Source organism: Amblyraja radiata, chromosome 3 (assembly GCF_010909765.2).
Source record: "Amblyraja radiata isolate CabotCenter1 chromosome 3, sAmbRad1.1.pri, whole genome shotgun sequence".
Lineage (NCBI taxonomy): Eukaryota > Metazoa > Chordata > Chondrichthyes > Rajiformes > Rajidae > Amblyraja > Amblyraja radiata.
The window spans coordinates 72477775-72500676 of record NC_045958.1 but is presented as its reverse complement, the minus strand read 5'-3'; the positions used below and the strand labels follow the sequence as shown (position 1 = coordinate 72500676).

The window sequence follows — 22902 nt, the reverse complement described above, 5'->3', positions numbered from 1 at the left end:
CCCACAATAGTGGTGTCGTCAGCGAACTTGATGATGGAGTTCGCACTGTGGTTCGCTACGCAGTCATGGGTATAGAGTGAGTACAGCAGGGGGCTGAGCACACAGCCTTGAGGTGCTCCCGTGCTGATTGTTATCGAGGCTGACACATTTCCACCAATACGAACAGACTGTGGTCTGTGGACGAGGAAGTCGAGGATCCAGTTGCAGAGGGATGCGCAGAGACCCAGTTCTGCGAGTTTGGTAACCAGTTTGGAGGGGATGATTGTGTTAAATGCTGAGCTGTAATCAATGAATAACAGCCTGACATATGAGTTTTTGTTGTCCTAGTGGTCCAGTGCGGAGTGGAGGGCCAGCGAGATCGCATCCACCGTTGATCTGTTGTGGCGGTACGCGAACTGCAGTGCGTCCAGGTTTTTGTCGAGGTAGGAGTTGATTTGCTCCACTCTGTCTGTCCCCCTAGCAGTCAATTCCATGACCTTTCAAATATTTAACTATCCCCATTTTAATGACCTGTTCACCATCATCCTCTGGTAATGAGAATGCAAATATTTACTGCCTCTGTGAGAAGGAATTGCTACATATCTGTTTTAAATGACTGGCCCCTTACCTGACAACTGTGTCCTCTTTTCGCTCCCTTCACTCGTTCCAAGGTGAGTTTTAGTTGCAAAGTTCTCCCAGCAGCTGTTCAGGCAGTAGTGAATCTCTCCTCCCCTTTAAAAAATGCAGGCCAGCTTTAGGTAGTAGATAGACACAAAAAAGCTGTTGTAACTCAGCGGGAGAGGCAGCATCTCTGGAGAGAAGGAATAGGTGACGTTTTGGGTCAAGACCCTTCTTCAGACTGATAGGAAGTGGATGTTACTAATGATAATGGGGCTCCTGCTGATGTGTGCAGCCAATGAACAGGATGAGTGGCACTAGCTGCCTGCACAAGTCAATTTATTTAAGCAGGTAGCACAAAATAGGTAAATTCCCACCATCACGTTGAAAGGAGACAAAATCAAAGTGCTGCAGAATGGAACAGGCCAGGCAGGAACTAGGGCAGACGAGGTTTTGGGTTGGGACCCTTAATCAAACTGATAGAGCCTAATTTTTTTTGTGGAAACAAGAAACTGCAAATGCTGGTTTCCATAAAAGAACAGAACGTGCTGGAGTAACTCAACAGGTCAGGCAGCATATCTGGAAAACGTGAATTGGTGATGTTTTCCTTCCATCGAGGGGATTTATCGCAGTCGCTGCCTCAAAAAGGCTGGCAGTATCATCAAAGACCCACACCATCCTGGCCACACACTCATCTCCCTGCTACCTTCAGGTAGAAGGTACAGGAGCCTGAAGACTGCAACAACCAGGTTCAGGAATAGCTACTTCCCCTCAGCCATCAGGCTATTAAACCTGGCTCGGACAAAACTCTGATTATTAGCTGCTGGGAGAACTTTGCAACTAAAACTCACCTTGGAACGAGTGAAGGGAGCGAAAAGAGGACACAGTTGTCAGGTAAGGGGCCAGTCATTTAAAACAGATATGTAGCAATTCCTTCTCACAGAGGCAGTAAATATTTGCATTCTCATTACCAGAGGATGATGGTGAACAGGTCATTAAAATGGGGATAGTTAAATATTTGAAAGGTCATGGAATTGACTGCTAGGGGGACAGACAGAGTGGAGCAAATCAACTCCTACCTCGACAAAAACCTGGACGCACTGCAGTTCGCGTACCGCCACAACAGATCAACGGTGGATGCGATCTCGCTGGCCCTCCACTCCGCACTGGACCACTAGGACAACAAAAACTCATATGTCAGGCTGTTATTCATTGATTACAGCTCAGCATTTAACACAATCATCCCCTCCAAACTGGTTACCAAACTCGCAGAACTGGGTCTCTGCGCATCCCTCTGCAACTGGATCCTCGACTTCCTCGTCCACAGACCACAGTCTGTTCGTATTGGTGGAAATGTGTCAGCCTCGATAACAATCAGCACGGGAGCACCTCAAGGCTGTGTGCTCAGCCCCCTGCTGTACTCACTCTATACCCATGACTGCGTAGCGAACCACAGTGCGAACTCCATCATCAAGTTCGCTGACGACACCACTATTGTGGGGCGTATCACTGATGGGGATGAGTCAGAGTACAGAAGAGAGATCGAGCAACTGTCCATATGGTGCCAGCGCAATAACCTGGCTCTCAACACCAGCAAAACCAAGGAACTAATTGTGGACTTTGGAAGGAGTAGGAGGGGGACCCACAGCCCCATTTATATCAACGGGTCGATGGTTGAAAGGGTCAAGAACTTCAAATTCCTGGGCGTGCACATCTCTGAAGATCTTTCCTGGTCCGAGAACACTAACGCAATTATCAAAAAAGCTCATCAGCGCCTCTACTTCCTGAGAAGATTACGGAGAGTCGGATTGTCAATGAAGACTCTCTCTAACTTCTACAGGTGCACAGTCGAGAGCATGCTGACCGGTTGCATCGTGGCTTGGTTCGGCAATTTGAGCGCCCTGGAGAGGAAAAGACAACAAAAAGTAGTAAACACTGCCTAGTCCATCATCGGCTCTGACCTTCCTTCCATCAAGGGGATTTATCGCAGTCGCTGCCTCAAAAAGGCTGGCAGTATCATCAAAGACCCACACCATCCTGGCCACACACTCATCTCCCTGCTACCTTCAGGTAGAAGGTACAGGAGCCTGAAGACTGCAACAACCAGGTTCAGGAATAGCTACTTCCCCTCAGCCATCAGGCTATTAAACCTGGCTTGGACAAAACTCTGATTATTAGCAACCACTTTCTGTTATTTGCACTACCAGTTTATTTATTCATGTGTGTATATATTTATATCATGGTATATGGACATATTTATCTGTTTTGTAGTAAATGCCTACTATTTTCTGTGTGCTTAAGCAAAGCAAGAATTTCATTGTCCTATACAGGGACACATGACAATAAACTCACTTGAACTTGAACTTGAACTTTTTAGCTCAAGACCTTTCTTCAGACTGTTTTTACGTCCTTTTCTCTCCATAGATGCTGCCTAGCCTGCTGAGTTCCTCCGGCACTGTTGTTTTTTTTCTCCCCTCGCATCATTCTACAGTCCCTGGTGTCAAACTGAAAGGACACATTTGCATTGCAATTCATGCCCACATTAAGGGCTTGTTCAACTAAATCGTCCTTACATTGATATTGCAATGACTGAAATAGATTGTGGGTGGAAAAAAATCCTAGTAATTGATTAATTGCAGCATCAGATCCTGATTACATTGTTCTTAAATAATACAAAAAAACAAAAGATGCATTTAAATACTTTCGGAAAAGTGCACCGGCGAAAGTGTTAAACAGCTTGTTCAATGGAGCTTTGACTTAGACCAAACAAAGTGGTAATCTTGATAAAACACACAAAACACAGCTGTCTCAGTCATGCTGTCTGTTCTTCATGACCCCTAAACCAGTACGCTTGTGTCGTTAATTAGATGAAAAGCAATGACTCTCCCCATTACCACCCTGATGTAAAGCCATGAAGGTGTTGTCACAGCTCTGAGAGCACAGAGCTGGGAGGTGCTTTGATCTGCAGTTTTGCTGTTTATCTTCACTCCTTTTCCGGTTAGATGAGCTTTTTAAACTGGGAACCTCTTCAGGGAGGCCCCACACAGTTCTTGTGCTCAGCCACAAGACATTCTGATAAGCAACGCTATGTAAAGAGCTTCAGTTTTCCACTTGGCATATGTGGACTGCAGCGTCTGAAGTGACCTGGAGAGCAACGTCTTACTGGAGAGCTGTGGCAAAAGGTAAAACAAAACTTGGATCATATTTGTTAATAAAAGTTTCTCCTCTTTGTTGTATGGCAAAAAGCATTCTGTTCCACCAAGTTTAAAACTAAATGCAGAGCAATATAATGGGGTAAAAGAGTTTTATTTGTGTTAAGCAGTATTAATTCAAAGAGAAATTGGGTTGACCAGTCATTGTTTGTTGTGGTTGCCAGTCTCTCAATGTAATCTGTAGAAATCCTTCTGAAAGACGGAAGCTCATTTTAACAGCTACCTTCCAAATGAACTGAATGACATGGATTTAATCGACTGTGTATCTGATGGTGTGTGTACAGAAGGTATTTTTAAACAGTTACGTGTGTCACAATAAGTACTGTTTTCAGTTGAAGTACTTTGTTCGATGGCTTGGTGGTACATAAGTCTGGACTGGGATGAGAAATATTTTAATTATATTGTGCTTAAAGTTATTACTGAGGAATTAAATCTTGTTGAATTGTGTATGTGTACAGGACTGTAATTTATGTGATTTGGATAAAGTCAAAAGCTATATATTTATTGTTTTGGGTATAAAGGAGGGTAATTAAGCAGCAGTGGGGGGGTTAAATTTGATAGCCCCGGGAATGATATGGGAGTTAGTGAGACATGATTAACACCCTCCGTTGATTACAATGTAGGCAGTCTGCCAGCTTCATGCTGAATGCTCTTTTCAATGATTTCAATGTCCAGCCTGACTGGATGTATTAGCATCTGACATGGTGAGTTGTTGACTCCATTTAGCTTAAAGCCAGCCTGCATCTCTTAAAGCAGTGGTGTTGTGACTGAAACAGGTTGCCAGCGACTGTGCTGATCTGAGAAACATTGACAAGTGGCTTTGTCAAAGACATTAAGAGACACTAAGACATTAAAATACATTAAGAAGACCCTCAAGAAATCATTTGACCTATCCTTGCTAACATAGATGAGAAGATGATCCAGATGTTCTACACAATGAACTATAGGCCTTGGTTGATGAGATACAAAGTTGGGGAGAGCTTCTGTGATACAGGAGCTAGGATTCTCTCAAGACACATTCAGAAGACCATGTGATTAATTACCCATGAAAGTAAATGTCATGAGTTATGAGCAGAATTAGGCCATTCGGCCCTAAAGTCTACTCTGCCATTCAATCATGGCTGATCTATCTTTTCCTCTCAACCCCATTCTCCTGCCTTCTCCCCATAGCTCCCGATTCCCTTACTAATCAAGAATATGTCAATCTGCACCATAAAAATACCCAATGACTTGGATTCCACAGCCGACTGTAGCAATGAATTCCACAGATTCACCTCCCTCTGACTAAAGACTTTCCTCCTCATCTCCTTTCTAAAGGTACATCCTTTTATTCTGAGGCTGTGGCCTCTGGTCATAGACTCTCCGACAAGTGGAAACATCCTCTCCACATCGACTTTATCCAGTGCCAAGATCACACGTCATTATTTGGTGAGGGCAATTCTGATACAAGAGTAACAGTCATGCACCAAATGACCATGGGACCCTGGGATTCTTGTTGTCCCTGAATTCGTGATCAGTGATAAGTTCAATGCAAACTGCAGAAAGAAAAGTAGAGATTCCTTTCCCCTTTCCCACAAGTCCCATCTCTCCCCTCACCCCAACCTATCCCTCACCCCCATCTTCCCCACCCCATGGGATAAGTCTTTGAAACAGTTGGCTGTTTTTCTGAGGCAACATGAAGTGTAGATGAAGTCAATGGTAGGAAGTCTGGACTGGGCTCTATCAACAACCCTCTGAAATTCCTTGTGGTCTTGGAGTGAGCTATTTCCAAAGTTGGAATCAGTTCACAAAATGTTTACTGCACTGATACCTGGAAGGGACAGTTTGTCTTACAAGGAAAGGTTGGTCAGTGTAGGTTTATATTAAACTTTACCCAACCTGATTTAGGCTCAGTTCTCGAAGGCTAACGGTTTACTTTCTTCCTGGGCTCCTAATCGTAGAGTCACAGATTCATACAGCATGGAGTCAGGCCCTTTCACCCAACTTATCTAACCTGATCAAGATGCCCCATTTTTCCTCGTGCCACTTGCCTGCGTTTGGCACATATCCCTCCAAACCTCTATCCATATCCCGTTATTTATTCTGCCTATAATAAACTGGACTCAGAAGAGGCAATAACGTAGCAATACAAGATTGACTGCGCTCTTCGAAGATTATTTTCTGCATGGTATAACAAGGCAAATTTAACAAGAGGGAACATACCGTTTTCCCACATGTCGTGAATATTATCCCCTGCGCAGTGTTCTAATCCATAGTTGAAAGCTGAACAATTCCTCTTGATGTGAATGTAGTGGAAATGAGCCTGCAGTGCTTCTGGGATTATTGTTTGTTTTGATCATTATAATTAAAGTAGAAGTTCCAGTAAGTGTTCTTTAAATAAAAATAACTCCTTATTGCCTGGTATCATTTCTTACCTTTCGTGAAGCCACTGAGCTTAATTTCCACCTTCAACTTCAATGGATTCAATAGAAAAACACTGGGGAAAAGATGGAAACGGCCTCCTCGACTCTTAGGTAAGAGCAGAAATCCTGTCAAATAAATCCCTGTGGAATTTCAGTCTAAAGTGTACACGAAACATTAAAGAGACAAAAACAAACAGAGGAAACTAAATTTAAACAAGCCGATCAGAGTTAATGATAATCCTTTGTAAATGTTTGATGTTTAAAAGAGATAATGATAGTGGAGCTCCCTCTTTAGCAGCACATCTGCTCTCAACTCTGAAGTAACTGTATTACATGACAACACAAAACTTCATTATCCAAAATCCTTGGGGATTCATTCAGTTCCAGTCCTGAGGAACTTGCTCATGCTCCTTATTTAAACAGAAGCCGGCTTCTGCTTCCCAGAAAGAAAAGTTCAAGTAGTTTGAGGCCCTACACAGATCTAGTTAAGATTTCATTGAGATCTTAAGAAAATGAGAGGTTGAAATATTCTACCTATGTGAATTTCTTCAGGGGAAAATTAGAATGAAAGCCATCATTACCATCCAAAATGTCTGACTGTACTCATATTGATCTGCTTTCATGTGTGAAATAGCTCATCTACAACAATCCATTTGCCTGCATGATTATCATATCTTTCTGTATCTCATAAGGTCATAAGTGATAGGAGCAGATTTAGGCCATTTGCCCATCAAGTCTACTCTACCATTCAATCATGGTTGATCTATCTCTCCATCCTAACCCCATTCTCCTGCCTTCTCCCCATAATCCCTGACACCCATACTAATCAAGAATCTATCTATCTCTGCCTTAAAAATATCCATTGACTTGGCCTCCACTGCATACTGTGACAAAGAATTCCACAGATTCACCACCCTCTGCCTAAAGAAATTCCTCCTCAGCACCTTCCTAAAGGGACATCCTTTAATTCTGAGGACCTCTAGTCCTAGACTCTCCCACTAGTGAAAACGTCCTCTCCACATCCACTCTATCCAAGCCTTTCCCCCCTCATTCTTCTGAACTCCAGCTAGTACAGGCCCAGTGCTGTCAAACGCTCATCATATGTTAACCCACTAATTCCTGAGATAATTCTTGTAAACCTCCTCTGGATCCTCTCCAGATCCAGCACATATTTCCTCAGATATGGTGCCCAAAATTGCTCAAAATACTCCAAATGCAGCCTAACCAGCTCCTTATAGAGCCTCAGCATTGCATCTTGCCTATTTAAGTGTCGGTCTGAATGATTCTTAGGTTGGCACAGTGGCGCAGCGGTAGAGTTGCTACCATACAACGCCAAAGACCTGGGTTCGATCCTGACTACGGGTGCTGTCTGTACGGAGTTTGTACGTTCTCCCTGTGATTGCATGGGTTTTCTCCCACACACCAAAGACGTACACGTAGGTCAATTGGCTTCTGTAAATTGTACATTGTCCCTAATGTGTAGGATAGTGTTAGTGTACGGGCTGATCACTGGTCGGCGCAGACTCAGTGGGCTAAAGGATATGTTTGCACACTGTATCTCTAAAGCCCACCTCTCAAACTGATCTAGATCCTGTTGTAGGCATGGATATCCTTCACTGTCCACTTTTGCACTAATTTTGGTGTCATTTGAAAAATTACTAATAACGCTAACCACATTGATATCCAAATAATTAATGTAGATAACAACAGTGGACACAGAAGTGACCCCTGTGACACTCCACTGGTCACAAGCGTCGAATCGGAAAAAAACAACCCTGTATAACTACCCTTTTGTTTAGGCCGCAAATCATGTAGTTCAATAGTGGGTAGTGCTGTATGCATGATGGACTAGGCCGAGTCCACCATTCTCTGCAGCTTCTTGCATTCCTGTGCATTGGAATTGCAAAATTGGCCATTGTGCAAACGGACAGGATATTTTCTACAGCACATCTGTAGAAGTTTGTTAGAGTATTTGGTGACATGCTCAATCTCTTTAAACTTCTAAGTACACAGAGGCGCTGGTGTATCTTCTTGGTGATTACAGCCGTACAATAGGTACATCATCCGAAAGGTTAATGCCTAGAAATTTACTAGGTCTTTCCACTGCTGATCCACCAATGAAAACTGAAATGAATGGGGCCACAATGGATGCTCCAGCAATGGCTGGCCTAAAGCTGGGGATCCCAATGAGGTGGTATCTAGCCACAAAGCTTCAGTTTTCATAGAATGTCCCTGAATTCAGTGCTGGAACTGAGTGGGAGCACAGGTGCATCAACACCTAACTTGTAGCGTCCTCAGTATTCAGCGATCTTCACATGGGTGCAGATGTGGGGAATGAATAGATGCGCATGCTGCAGCAAGCTGTATTTTCCTGCAGACTTGTCTGCAGACATATCTGCCAACCTGTTCAAATCTATTCTTCCCATTCTGAACCAACTTCCATTGCATATCGTAAGCTCTCACAGTTAATGAGATGGAGGTGGTGTTTTCAGAGACCTCCCATTTCTCATTGACAACTTTCCTGAATCACTGCTGCACCTCTTATGACATTGCGTGTGCAGAGAGCAATATCTCCCACCTGCTGTGAGCCATATGAGGAAAATGCCTGACAATGCAGCACAAGGTCAAGATGCCGTATTTGCACACGGTCAGGGCCCAGGGGTAAGTAGCATCTCTCCAGAACAAGAGGTCACACACATCCTGCTCCACAACTGTGATTGAGGCATTTAATGGGATGTCCCACAGAGGAACCAGTCTGTACCAGTCCCACACTGTCCCACTTGGCCGTCATTCGCGCGCCATTTACGCAACCTGCTAGCATGTGGGTAGCGTGTGGGTAGCGTGTGGGTAGTGCGTGGGTAGCGCGGGATGGGCGCATGGAGTGGTGTGGAGGAATGTGGACTTCGTCCTGCACTAAATCTTTGCACGCCACCAGCCTGTCGTGTAACTGACCGCCAAAGTGGGACAGACCCAAGACCCTGGTGCGGCGCAACGTCTCACCTCCAACAGCAGGAGAAACAGGCAAACAATCGCCGAGTTCGGCCTGGGGCTCACGGCCGTTGGGGATCCCGCCGTGGTCCCGGTCCCGCTGAGTTACTCCTGCATTTTGTGTCTATCTTCAAATGACATCACGCGCTCCAGACGGCTGTGCGGACATGGACACATGGACACGTGTGACCATCGCGCATCAATCACTAATGGCCTGTCGTGTAAATGACAGCCAATTGGGACACGCCCTTTCGTGCTTGCCTGATGAAATCCATATAGTACCCGAGTGAAGATCTGAAAATTGTTGAAAGTAAGAGTGATTCCACTTCTTACCTTGCAAGCAAATGTGAAGATATTACTCCCAATGGTGGTCAGTTCCACCTCACTTGTGGGTGAGATGGCTAAAGTGTCATTGTCTATTGATGCACAGGGATCACCTGCAGAAAATCTGACAGCTGTGCACAGACTGCTGCCATGCAAACTCAAGCTACTGCTGTCCGTGGCTTGGTAAACATGCAAAGTATCGTTGAAGGTGTCATGGTGCAACTACAACCCACTCTCCATTAAATGACAAGGATTTCAGTGGCTTCGAAAGCAGTGGTTTAATGGTGCGTGAGCCTTCTGTCTCCCTCAGGCCCATGATGTACACAATCTGGCACTCGGACATGAATATAGCCTGAAGCTAACTCTCCCAGACTGGTGCTGGCTGCAACCCTCTCTGCTGGTGTCTTGTCCATCTTGGATAGTCAGGGGGGTAGCACTGCATAGAAACAACAATATATACATACACACACTCACAACCTGTCACACTTGCCACGCCTCCAGACACTTGAGGCTCTTTCCACACTCCTCTCCTGAGCTATTAGGAGTTACACCTGCATTTAATCTGCTCCCCTAATCTATCACTTGGTATAAATACCTGAGATCATCATCAATTGAGTGTTAACTAATCTGTTCTGCATTCTGTCGGTTCGATAGCAGCTCTGAGTTTGGTCGGTTCCAGGTCTATATCTTTTGGTTCCATTCGCGTTTTGATTTGGGGTTTTCTTCAGTTCTTCTCAGTGAGCCTGCATTTGAGTCCTTTCCATTTCTGGGCCTTCTGACACAACCATAAACATGCAGAAACTCAGGCACACAACCCCTCACACTCTCTCATGCACACTCTCTCATGCACACACTCCCACACACACTCCCACACACACACTCCCACACACACACTCCCACACACACACTCCCACACACACTCTCACACGCACTCTCACACGCACTCTCACACGCACTCACACACGCACTCCCACATGCACTCACACACACACTCACACATACATTCTCACACACACACTCTCACACACACATGGTCTCACACATTCACAGACACTCAATCACACAGACCTTTGAAAGATTCAAAGAATTTCCTTGAATTACCATGGACGAGACAGAGAAACAGCATATATTACTGAACCAATATCACCACCCTCTCCCAAGGCAACATCCCAGTACTGTGGCTCTAAGTACATGGTTGCATCTGACTGCAGGCTATATCATCGATATTGCAGGCATGGCCCATCCCAGAAGCTCAGAACAGACACTCTATTCTTAATTCTGTCATGGCCGGAAACAACCAGGAGGACAGAATAAAACACACCATGGATATTCCCATAGCCTCCTTAAGGGAAAAAAGGAACTATCCCACTCACTCATGGTAACCCCTGGCCTTTCAAAACAGGAAAGGAACATGTGGGATGGCACTAAAAACATGGGTCAGATGGTAACTCCATGAAAGGAAGGAATGCATCTCAGCTCCCCTGTATTACTCACCCGCCTGCTCTGTCAACCTCCGATTCCTCTTGTGGCTGAGCTAACAGGTTCCACATGGGCTCATCAGTTATTCAGGTCCCATACCATTAGAGTCTTTGAGTCACAGAGTCATACAGCATGGTAACAGACCTTTCAGCCAAACTCACCCATGCCAACCAAGATGTCCCATCTACATTAATCACACCTGCTCGCGTTTGGCCCACATTCTGCTGAACCTTTCCTATTCATGTACCTATTCAAATGTCTTTTGAACTTGTGTTATAATACCTTCCTCAACTACCTCCTCTAGCTGCTTGTTGCATAAACTGTATGTAAAAAGTTGCCACTGGAATTAGCGTTGAAGCAAGCCATCCTCGACTTCCAGTGACTGCCCATTATTGGAGGATGCTCCAACAAAGGGGCTGGCATCAGAATGTAGAAACAAAGAACTGCAGATGACAAATGGCAGATCTTCAGAAGATAGACTCCAAAAGCTGGAGAACGTCAGGCAGCATCTCTGGAGAAAAGGAATAGATGATCTTTTGGGTCGAGACCCTTCTTCTGACTCGGTTCAGAACCCAGTCTGAAAAGGGTCCCAACCTGAAACATCACCCATTCTTTCTCTACACAGATGCTGTCTTATCTATGGCCTGGTGCCAGATTCTGATATTCACATGGAAACTGGTTCTTATTTCATTTCAAAATTAAACTTTATTCATAATATCTACATAATAAATACAATCTGTCCATCTCTTTTTCTCAGCTCAGCAATTCAGTACATTCCCTTGCAATGAGTCAAAGCCACTCCTGTTTCCTGGTTCTTTCCTTGACCTTCACGGTTGGAAGCTGTTTGGCTGCTGGTTTTGGAACGGCCACAATCTCTTTCAAAAATAAACTTTAGTCCGAAAAAATAAACACAGGAAATACAATGCGATCACTGCATTTTTTTATTTGCATTCCTCGTGTCATCGTCAATACATTAATTCTGCCATCAAACCAATACTTTGGCTCAGTGCTAGTTTTGTACCCAAGACAGTGTATATCAACCAGAAATCAAGCTTCATTCAAATCAAGAAACAATTTTTCCATCAATATACCCCCTCTTCTATTTTGTTTTTGTAATTAATAGAACAGTTGCACAGAGGTAGTGTTGCTACCTTACAGCGCCAGAGACACAGGTTTGATTCCTGACAAAATTAGTATGTTCTCCCTGTGACTATGTAGGTTTTCTCCAGGTGCTCTGGTTTCCTCCCACACTCCCAAGACATACAGATTTGTAGGGTAATTGACTTTGGTTAAATTGTAACTTGTCCTTATGGGGCTTTTTCACGGGGCGAGTTGACGCAAGATGTCACCAGAGTGAAGAGGTCGTGGTCCAGCACGAGTCTCGCACGATATAACGGGGGTAGATAAAGAGTTCCCACGGTACTCGGCATTTCTGTTATTTGTGCGAGTGACTTGTCCGTTTCCCGAGCTTTCGCGTTAAATCTTGAATGAACATCGTGAACTACACGTGACACAAATGATGTAACTTTTTTTTTCACACACTATATATATCCTCCCTTGGTTGAATTGGGTCATTTGGAGACATATTTTACTGTGTATGTGGGAGACACAGATGGATTGAGCACAGTACCTCGGTCTTACTGTGTGTGGGAGAGGGGGAGAAAGAGACGTACACTCACAGAGGCAGAGTCTCTCAGCCTGTGTAAGAGGGAGGGAGAGAGAGAGAGAGGCACACACAAGGTGGATGTGAAATCTCACCTGCCTGTTTCAGTGACAGACACCCGCCGCCAGTAAATGAAGACACCCCCATCTGTCTCCCCCTCCTCTCCCTCGACTCCCCCACCTTTCCCTCCCAACTCCAGTCCCGTCCCGACCCCCTGGGAAACTGAATAGAGCAACAATATAGATATAGAAACTGAAACAATATAGAAACTGAATAGCGCAACATGGCAAAAACATCTCTGACACGCTTTACCCCCTTTCTTTGAGATTTTCTGGGAGCCATCTCTGCAAGTGTTCCTGTTAAAAAGATTATCCAACAATGACAATTAGGTGGGACGTCCTCGAAGGACACATGTTCCCTTGTCGATATTGAGACCACCTGTTTTACTCACCTTCTGTCCCCTCTGTCCAGCTTCCGGGTTTACCGTTCGCAGGAGTTCCCATGCGCTATATCTCTAACATCTGAAGTTAGGTAATGTCTAAAGGAACTGCAGACGCTGGTTAATGCTGGTTAATACGCACAGAAGGACAACTCAGCAGGTAAGTCAGATCTGGGAAGAAAAACATAAAAAGCTGGAGTAAGTCAGCGGGTCAGGCAGCATCTCTGGCGAAAAAGAATAGGTGACGATTCGAATCGGAGCCCTTCTTCAGACAGCCTAATCGGAATTGAGTCTGAAGATGTGTCTCATCCCGAAACATCAGCTTTTTTTCTCCAGAGATGCTGCTTGACTCGCTGAGTTACTCCAGCTTTTTGTGTCTGTCTTCGGTTTAAACCAGCATGTGCAGTTCACTCCTTACACGGGTCTCTGTACAACATTGATTGGTAGCGTTCCGGACCCCTGGACCCGAGGACTCCGACCTGTATCTCTCAAAGAAGTACATGTGAAAAATTTCTCACGGACCATAAAAATGCGTAACCTTTCAGTAAAGTCCCTTTTAAAGTCCCTTTTAAAGATTATAGTTATTTTCTTGAATCTCATTAACATAACTCATGAATAAGTTGATGTCCATATGCGGATGCAAATCTTTATTTTTATTTATTTTTTAAATTCAATCCCACAGAAGATAATTTTTACTCACCTTCTGTCCCCTCTGTCCAGCTTCCGGGTTCACCGTTCGCAGGAGTTCCTACGGTACCCGCAAGAGTTATTACGGATATCGCACTGGCCACTACGTTCATATAATGTTGCAATACTCAACCACAAGTGTACAAGTCAATCTTGGAGAAATTCAAACTTTCTTGAATTTTCTCCCGAGTGACCAAGTTACACGATGACCTGCCGTTAGCGCTACGGTGGTCCACGGTGGTCCACGAATGCTGTACTGTTATCGCACGAGGTTCCCACGATGTTAAACTCCGGTTAACTCTTGCGTCAAGTCGCCCCGTGAAAAGGCCGCTTTAGTGTGTAGGATAGCGTGAGTGTACTGGGTGATCACTGGCTCGCCTGTTTCCGTGCTGTATCTCTAAAGTCTACACTAATAACTAAAGAGTATAAAATCAAATTATTATTTTTTTTATTGAAAACCTAGCTTTTAACTTTTTAGAAGTGCTACACACATGCACTATAGGCGGTGTGTACCGTCACAAAAAAGCACTGCTTTCTCTTTACAATGTTTCTTTTATAAACCATATACCAATGAAGAGTTTGAAAGGCTGTTACACAGGATCCAGCTCCTCAATGTCCAGTGACCACTGGACTCTAGGCTGTCATCCTCCCCCACAGATCCTTTGTGTTGGCTGCACTGAGTATCAGTCCGTCCCTCAGCACGTACGCCTGCACCTTGGTATGTGCCAGCCGCCAGCATTCATTTACAGACAGAAACAGAATATGCTGCAAGAAGTCAGTCAAACAGCATCTGAACTCTGACTGAGTTCAACAGCATCTTTGGGAAGAGATGGTTTTGACTGACTGAGCTGTTCTGAAGATAGACGCAAAATGCTGTAGTAACTCAGCGGGACAGGCAGCACCTCTGGAGAGAAGGAATGAGTGACATTTTGGGTCGAGACCCTTCTAACTAGCCAGGGGAAAGGAAAACGGTTTTGTTTCAGATTCCAGGGTCAGTAATTGTACTTGTTTTCCTTCACTTGCACACAGCTTACACACTGGAGAACCAATATGTTTCAGGCCCAGAAGCCAGCGCATACTCCTGTTGCTACCAGATTTGTATATGCATCAGCCAAGGCAGCCACACAGGAGATAGATGGCATTTGGGAGACTAGAATAACAACCGAAACCCACGGAAAAAGTGGGGGCGGCTTGAAAGCAGAAAAATAGCACATACTGAGAATGTGTGTATAGCCTAACATGATAACATGAGCAGCTTCCCATGGCTTGGTGTAACAGTGTGAATGTACACTGGCTCTGGCGGGAAAATCAGTTGTAAATTTGCGGGTTTGCTAAAGAATCTGTGAGTCACAAGCTACTAATTTAACCCTGATGGTTTCCAAAAATACAAATTAAAGCTTTTGCACTTTGAAGTTTCAAAGCCTCATTGAACTTATACGAGGGGGTGTTTGCTAGTTATCTGTGAGTACACTAAAATTGTGAATGCCAGAGATGGTTACCATTCTACGTTTTCTTAGTTGATTTATTTCTCCTTTCTTTGTGTGCTGTTTCTTTCTCCACCATCCAACTCTCATCCACCTTATCTTTAGCTTTATCTCTTCGTTACTGATCTGGGAGTTGATTTGCGTCATAACCAACTTCTCAAAGCACTTTGTCACAATGGACATGAGTGCCGCTAGTCAGTCGTCATTGAGGCATATCACCTTTGTCTTCTTGGGCATGGATATTATGGATGTCTTTTTAAAGCAGGTAAGGACTGTTGATGCAGTATTGAGAGGTTGAAGATGCCCTTGAAAACTCCAGCCAGTTGGCCCACTTAGGTTTTGAGAATGTGACATTGGGGAATGTGACCATCAGGGCCGGAGGTTTTCGGAGGGCTCACCTTCATAAAGGATCTTCAGTTGTTGACCTGGTAGGCTGAGATCACAGGGTTGTCGAGGTGCTGTGGGCGTTTGTGAAGGTACGTTGTTGCTCTCCCTTTTGAAGTGAGCAAGAAACCATTTAGCTCATCCAGGAGAGATGTGTTGTTGTCACTTGAGCTACTCGATTTCAAAGTTTCACCATGCAAGCCCTGCCACAGTTGCCAAGTGTCCATCTAAGCCTCCAGTTTAGTCTGCAAGTGCCCCTTGGTTTCATAATAGCTTTCTGGAGGCCGTACCTGGACTTCTTGTACGACTCTTGAATGCCTGATTTGAACCCCATAAATCTGATCCTCAGCAGATTGAAGAAAGATAGTCAATGAAATAATGCAACTTTGAAAAATTCTTCTCATATTCCTTATGGTTCTTGCTTGCAGTACACAGCCCACTAACCTTCCTCTGTCTTTCTGGATGAAAGACGCAGAACATTAAAGCCTAGGCTGAGGAAACCCGATACATAACAATTATGCCTATTGGTCCCCAGCACGTCTATCAGCATCAGTAAATGTTTTCTCTAATAGTCACCCATATAATTATCGTCTGTGTAATTACACTTGTTATTTCATCCTTGGATCTGAGGGAAGAAAACAATGGTAATCTTTAAAGGAAAATCCTCCAGCATACTGCTTTGAACCACCAGGAGATTTTTGGGCAGGAACCAAGACGTGGATTAAGTTGCAGAAGTCTATTTCAATCAGAGCTCCGTTACCCCATGATGGGGAAGTTTTTGGTGTTCTTCCAGCTCAGGTGTCACATGCTAAACATGCACTAAAAGCTGTCCGACTGCACAGTAATTCAGCATGTCATCTTGTACAGGTTTGGGAATGATTTATCCCCATTATCATTCCCCCTTCAGTTAGATAAATTATTAAACTTGAACTCTTAACTGGTTTTATCTAGCTTAATCTTGGATGTATTCTGTCATACCCTATTCAGTATGGCCCATCAAATGAATTGAAGTAATTTAAAGTGAATTATCTTGTGGTTGATTTTGACATATATATCCCTGACATATGACAATAAAACATTAGTGAATTGAATAACATCAAACGAAACATAAGACTGATATGAGAGATAATTACTGAAATAATTACTCCATTACCTCACATGGATGTGCAGGGAATGGAGGGACATGAATCATCTGCAGGCAGATAAGATTAGTGCATCTGGGCATCATATTCGGCACAGAGTTGCGCTGAAGGGTTTCTTCCTGTGCTGTACTGTTCCAAGGGCAATAAAAGAGAGGAACCTAGTTTTGCCATTCATAGTAACAAATATATGTTCATACCTTGGCCTTTTGAATTTAGTAGCGTCATGGGAACTGTCAGTCGTTTGTAACCCAGAGAAGGCCTGTATTTCAATTTGTTTGTCATCCCAACTTTATTCCAATTCCAATTATTCCCTTCAGAAAGATTATTGAAGGTAAACGGGAGCATGAAGTTGAGCTTGCAATCAGATCAGTCTTGGTCTTATCAAATGGTGAAGCAAGCTCAAGGGGTCGAATGGCCTGCTCCAGTTTTGAATTTGTTTGTTTGCATCTTTTAATGGTCTGTGCATTGTAAGCGAGGATATCATGTGGTGCAGAGAGATCAGCAGTCCCATAAGATAAAGGAAAGCTGGAGTGCAGGCAGTTGTGGGGAAATTGGACCTTTGTGACTCAGGACATATCTTTGACCAGACTGCATCTGCTATTTCCTTGTGCAGGAATGCAGAGTTCTGTGACTGGAATTTGTTCTTGCACAATATACTGAACTGTGGTTTAATAGCTGTTTAGATTGTATACATTCCTTTACTCTCTTCAAATCAACCACCAGAAGAGAAATGTCTCCTTGCGGGACACAACTGTAAGAAAACTGTGGGTGAGATTTTACGATTCCAGTGATTATATAGCTGTACGTCAGTCCTCATCTTTCCAGAAATCTGTGGTGACTTCAGGATTGCGAATTCAGGATTTTTGCAAGGAAAAAGCTGAAGGTGGGTACCCAAAATTGGTGGTATTCATGCAGCGTCCCTTCATAGCCTTCGGTGCTCTCCTTCACAGTCAAGTTGAAACATTTTAATTAGCCCATTTACAAACTGCTTCCATTGTAAAACAGCTTAAACCACCTAGACCTTCAAGGGTCTTCCTTCTCCTTTCAAATCAAGATGAACTATTCCATTCACCTCCTAATAATGATGCGCAGTTAGTTTAAGATGCAAAAATAGACACAAAGTGCTGGAGTATCTCAGTGGGTCAGGCAGCAGCTTTGGAGAACACAAATAGGTGACATTTCGGGTCAGGACCCTTCTTCAGACTGGTGGGGCGCAAAAAGCTGGCAGAGAGAAGGGGCAGAGCAAAGCTGGTGAGTGATAGGTGGACACAGGTGAAGGGGAGGTTTGATAGGTAGATGATGGTTGGACAAGGAAATGAAAGGACAAAAAGTGTGAGATAAAGATAGAAGAGGTATGAATTGTGAAGCCAGATGAAGGAATATAGGTGGAATGGAACTGGGGTCAGGTGGTGAAAGATGAGAAATGGGTACACATCAAGGTAGGGCACAGGGAAGAGAGGGAAGAGGAGGGTTGTTTGTAGATGAGTGAAACAACCCCTCATTTATCCCTCTCTTCCCATCTAAGTCTAGTTTAAGATGCAGGTGCATAGCAGCATTGGAGCTCTAGCTGCGGCCCAGTGGCAAACTATATGTATACATTAATGTGCAAGGTCTTCCTGACATTGCGTGCTACTATAACAGAGCACATGGCAGAGCTCTATTATAACAGAGTGCAATCGATCTTGCTCACGAAGAAGTACATGTCTGCATCTGTGAAGTGAAAGCACCTGCTCTTACAATTGGAGATGCCGTCTGTAGCTGGTAAGATGCCATCTCACCACAGGCACTTCCAAATATGTTGTGAGCGTATGAATGTATTCAGAGCTGAAAGGCCCATCTGTACTGTGCTAGTTTTTATTCAGAGTTTGTTTTTTCTTCAAAAATAAACTTTATTCATAATATATTAAGAGGCAGAAATAAACCTGGCATTATAATAAATATTCGACAGGTCAGGCACCTAATTTTGTTTTCATTTCAGATTTATAATACCTGGAGGTTTTCATTTTTGAAAGAAATAGAAGATAACATTTGGAAGTAGAACTGTGTAAGACTGGAATATATTCCTGAACATGACATATTGAGCACTAATCTACAATTTGATTGAGATGAATTATAGAGAATTGATTAAACACAAAATTCAATATTTAATAATAGGCAATTGTTGATGAGTAGTATCCTCTACAGCCAAAGATCATGGGTAAATTTGGATTCAATCTGTTTTTCTATTTTCTAACTTCCCATGTGATCCATCTACTTGTGTGAGCCTTTGTCCCACATGCTAAACTTTATCCCACGGTCCTCACTCATCGGTTTTAACAGAGTCCGCAAATTCATTAGCTTCCTGGCGAGGACGCGACTATTCTCCGAGTCGCGTCGTCGCTCCCCTCTTCGCGGCCTGCCAACTGGATCGGAGCGGCCTTTCCTGCCGGGAACCCGGACCAGAGCTTCAGCAGCGGAGTCGCAGTGCTGGATTCACCGTGGAGCGGAGCGGAGCGATGGCTACCTGGATCGGCGTTTGAAGCTCCGGAGTGCTAGGCCCGCTGTTCCAACTTCGTGAGGTTTGAAGAGCTCCCAACGTGGGCGGCGCTGACCTCAACATCGCGGAGTCCCTGGGACCCCTTGCCGAGGGCCGCCAACTTGAATCTCCGCCCAGTGCGGCCTGTGGACTCCGGGAGTCGCGGACTCTGGTAGGAAGCGGCCGATTCGGAGGTCCAAGCCGCGGAGGTTGTTCTCCCGGTCCGACGTCGGAGTTCCATCCCGGCGAGCGGGCCTGAATATCGGGCCACCCGTAGCGGCGACTGCGGAGGGCTCGGGAGGCCCCGACCACGGGTGAACATTAAGAACAACAGAGGAAGAGGACTGACTTTGGTGCCTTCCCTCACATTGGTAAACGTTGATTCTGCCATGTGGGGATGTTTTATGTTGGACTCTATCGTGTGTTGTGTACTTTATTTTAATTGTATGGCTGTATGGTGGACACACATTTCACTGTGCCAACTGGCACATGTGACAAATAAATGTATCTTGTATCTTGTATCTTGTGGTCATCATATGTTAATGCTATTTAAGACACAGCCAAGCTTTTAGCTCCATACTGTACACCAATTGTTTACTGTTTTCAAAAGTTCAAAAGTTGGCTAGGTATGTTGCAGCTGTACAAAATCTTGGTTAGGCTACTTCTCTATCTCTATACTTCTCTGGTTAACATCTCTATCTGGTTTGGAAACAGCTTTGCCCAGGACAGGAAGGCTCTGCAGAGAGTAGTGCATTTGGCCGAATGGGAACTACACCTGGAGGGACTGCAGGGACTGGAGACTTTGGAGAGGGTGCCGAAAAGGTTCGCCAGGATGTTGAGTGAATTTGAATGTATCAGCTAAGAAGACAATCATAGATTGTTTTTGCAGAAGCATCAGAGACTGAAGGACTAATCTGATGGATATATATAAAATTATAAGTCTTCTGTATGGTGGATGTCGGAATCTTTTCCCAAGCTAGAAATGTCAAATACTAGAGGGCATAGGTTTAAGAGTAGAGGGGCAGTTCAAAGGAGATTTTTGAGGTAAGCTTTTTAATATTAAGTGTGGCAGATGAGGAAGACATTGTCAGGAAGTGTTGCAATGATTAAGGGGCATTTAAACAGACTCATGAACAGTCAGGAATTGGAGGGAGATGGACCTTGTTCAGGAAGATAGAATTAGTTTAGAATAGCATCATGGCCGATGTAGACCAAGGGCTGAAGGTCCTATTCTGGTGCAGTACTCTCCTATGTTCCATGTTCTAATAGAGTAGTCAACTCGTTGATATCACTAAAAGATAACTGCATATAAAAACTACCATCCTAGTCTCTATTCAAAGATCGGGAAATGCTAGAAAAACTCAGCAAGTCAGCAATTCTGCATCTTAGCAACTCAGCCAGTTAGCCAGTCCAGGTCTGTGATATTTTGCCAGACTTCTGCTCATTTGTGGAAGGAGGAAACATGTTGAAGAACCTTCTGAAACGTTAACGCTGTTCCTTTTCCCACAGATGCCACTTGACCTGCTGATTGTTTTCAACATTTTATGTCTTGGTTTTAAATTTCCTCTTCTGCACTTCTTTTGATTGTCACTCTATTCAATTGTTTTTGCTAATCGAATACAACGTTCCCACTAGTTCCTATCCAGAGCTACATGTTCATGAACAATTACTCAAACCTCCTTTTCTCAGCCAATTTAGTAACCAGATAGTTTGGTTCTGTTTTTTTTTTCTAATCATTCTGAATAATAAACATCAGGCAGAGTGGGTCAAAGAGTAGTTGGCGTAGATCAGGTAGTCAGTAGGTTCATCATGGCACTCTTCATTTATTTATCCAAGCTACCTATCATGCCTTAGAATCACAATTTTACAACTACTTGCAAATTAAAGATCAGGAGGTGTTTATTCAACATCATGTGTAGAATCGGTGAGCTCATTTCATTATCTCATTTGTTTTGTCACCTTAAGTCTTCTGAGACCAGTTGCTGGTGAGTGCAGACTAATAATGGCTGCATTCACACATGTACACTGCAGCAAAAGAGGTCATGTAATGTTTAATTCGCTATACCCACACATGCACATGTGTGAACAAGCACACCACTTACACACACACACACACACACAAACCAAAGCACACACTGACACTATTTTGACAGCCATGTCTGTATTTATGCTAATTCACCCTCAGTTCAAAGCCTCTTCATTATTCACAGTTTGCCCACATTGAAATGTCAACTTAGCCAAAACAGTTTGTTGTTAAGGATGAAAACAGAAAGTGCCGCAAACACTCAGCATCTGTGGAGGGCAAAACCATTAATGTTTCAGGTATGAGACCATGTAATGAATCAGTTGCTATCTGGGAATTGACTATACACGTTGATCCACGTATGTGTAGTCAAGTCTAGTTTATTGTCATATGTACGTATGATGAGGTCCAGGTACAAGAAAAATCTTGCTTGCAGCAGCATCACAAGCACACGGACTCCGACAACACACAACAACATAAATGGCACAAAAAATTGTAGAAGACAATAAAAATAAAAATAAAAAACTCTGCAAATAAATAAGACATAAGTGAAAAACACAATTAGAGAAGAAGCAAGTCCATGATGGTACAGGAGGCGACAAGCAACAGACACAGATAAGACATAATCATCTTTGAGTGGTGGCATTAGGAAGGGTTGCATAGTCCGTTCCTGTTTCAGTGTTACAGCATCTCTTTTCCCGTATGTTCCATCCCTACCTTTGATTTGTGTTGTTGACTGCACACTTCTTCCTCCCACCAGCATGACATCCAGCAAGACAGAGGTGAAGACCAACACAAACAGCTAGAGTAACTCAGCAGGTCAGACAACATCTCTGGAGACAAGCAATAGGTGACGTTTCGGGTCAAGACCCTTCTTCAGACTGAGGTTCAGGAGAAAGGGAAAGGAGAGATATAGACAGTGATGTAGAGAGATATAGAACAAACTAGACTAAGTGTGACCCGTTGGGTCCCAGTTACACGGGAGGCCTGGTCCCCCAACGCAACCCATTCTCCAATGCAATATTCCACCACTCACAAATTCCCCCAACGCAACCCGTTCCCCCAACGCAATATTCCACCACTCACCCATAGCCCCTAACTGCACAGGCGTGGCTCATTTCTCCTCATCCCCGGGTACTCCAGAGGAGGAGGGGAGGGAAGTGGGAAGTGGGATGTGTGACGGGGGTTTGTGGTGGGAGGGAAGGAGGGTAAGGGGGGGTGTGTGTGGACAGGGAGGTGTAGGGTGGGGGAGGGGGGTGTGTGGCAGTGAGGTGTGGGGTGGTAGGGGAGGTGTGTATGTGGACGGGAGGGGTATGGGAGGGGGGAGGAGGGATTTGAGAGGGGGGATGGGGGGGTGGGGGTGTGTAAAGGGGGTGCCTGTAGGGGGTGCGTGTGGGAGGGGGTTGTGTGGGCAGGGTGTGTGTGTGTGGGTGGGTGGGGTGAGTGGTGGGGGAGGGTTGTAGGGGGTCGTTGTAGGGGGAGGCTTGTGTGGGTGAGGGGGTGTAGGTGGGTGGGGTGTATGGGCGGGGTGGTTCTGGAGGGGAGGGGTGTGGGCTGGGGGGG

At 44.4% G+C, this 22902-nt stretch overlaps 1 protein-coding gene across 2 annotated transcripts in view; it reads left to right on the top strand.

The window, feature by feature from the left end:
- Positions 1-3598: 3598 nt before the first annotated feature.
- The window catches only part of frem1 (FRAS1 related extracellular matrix 1), a 141577-nt gene continuing 122273 nt past the window's right edge, over positions 3599-22902 (top strand). For both annotated transcript variants that reach the window (XM_033018045.1, XM_033018046.1), the window contains exon 1: positions 3599-3779. The gene's annotated coding sequence lies outside the window, so the exon portion shown is untranslated. The remainder of the gene's footprint in view (positions 3780-22902) is intronic.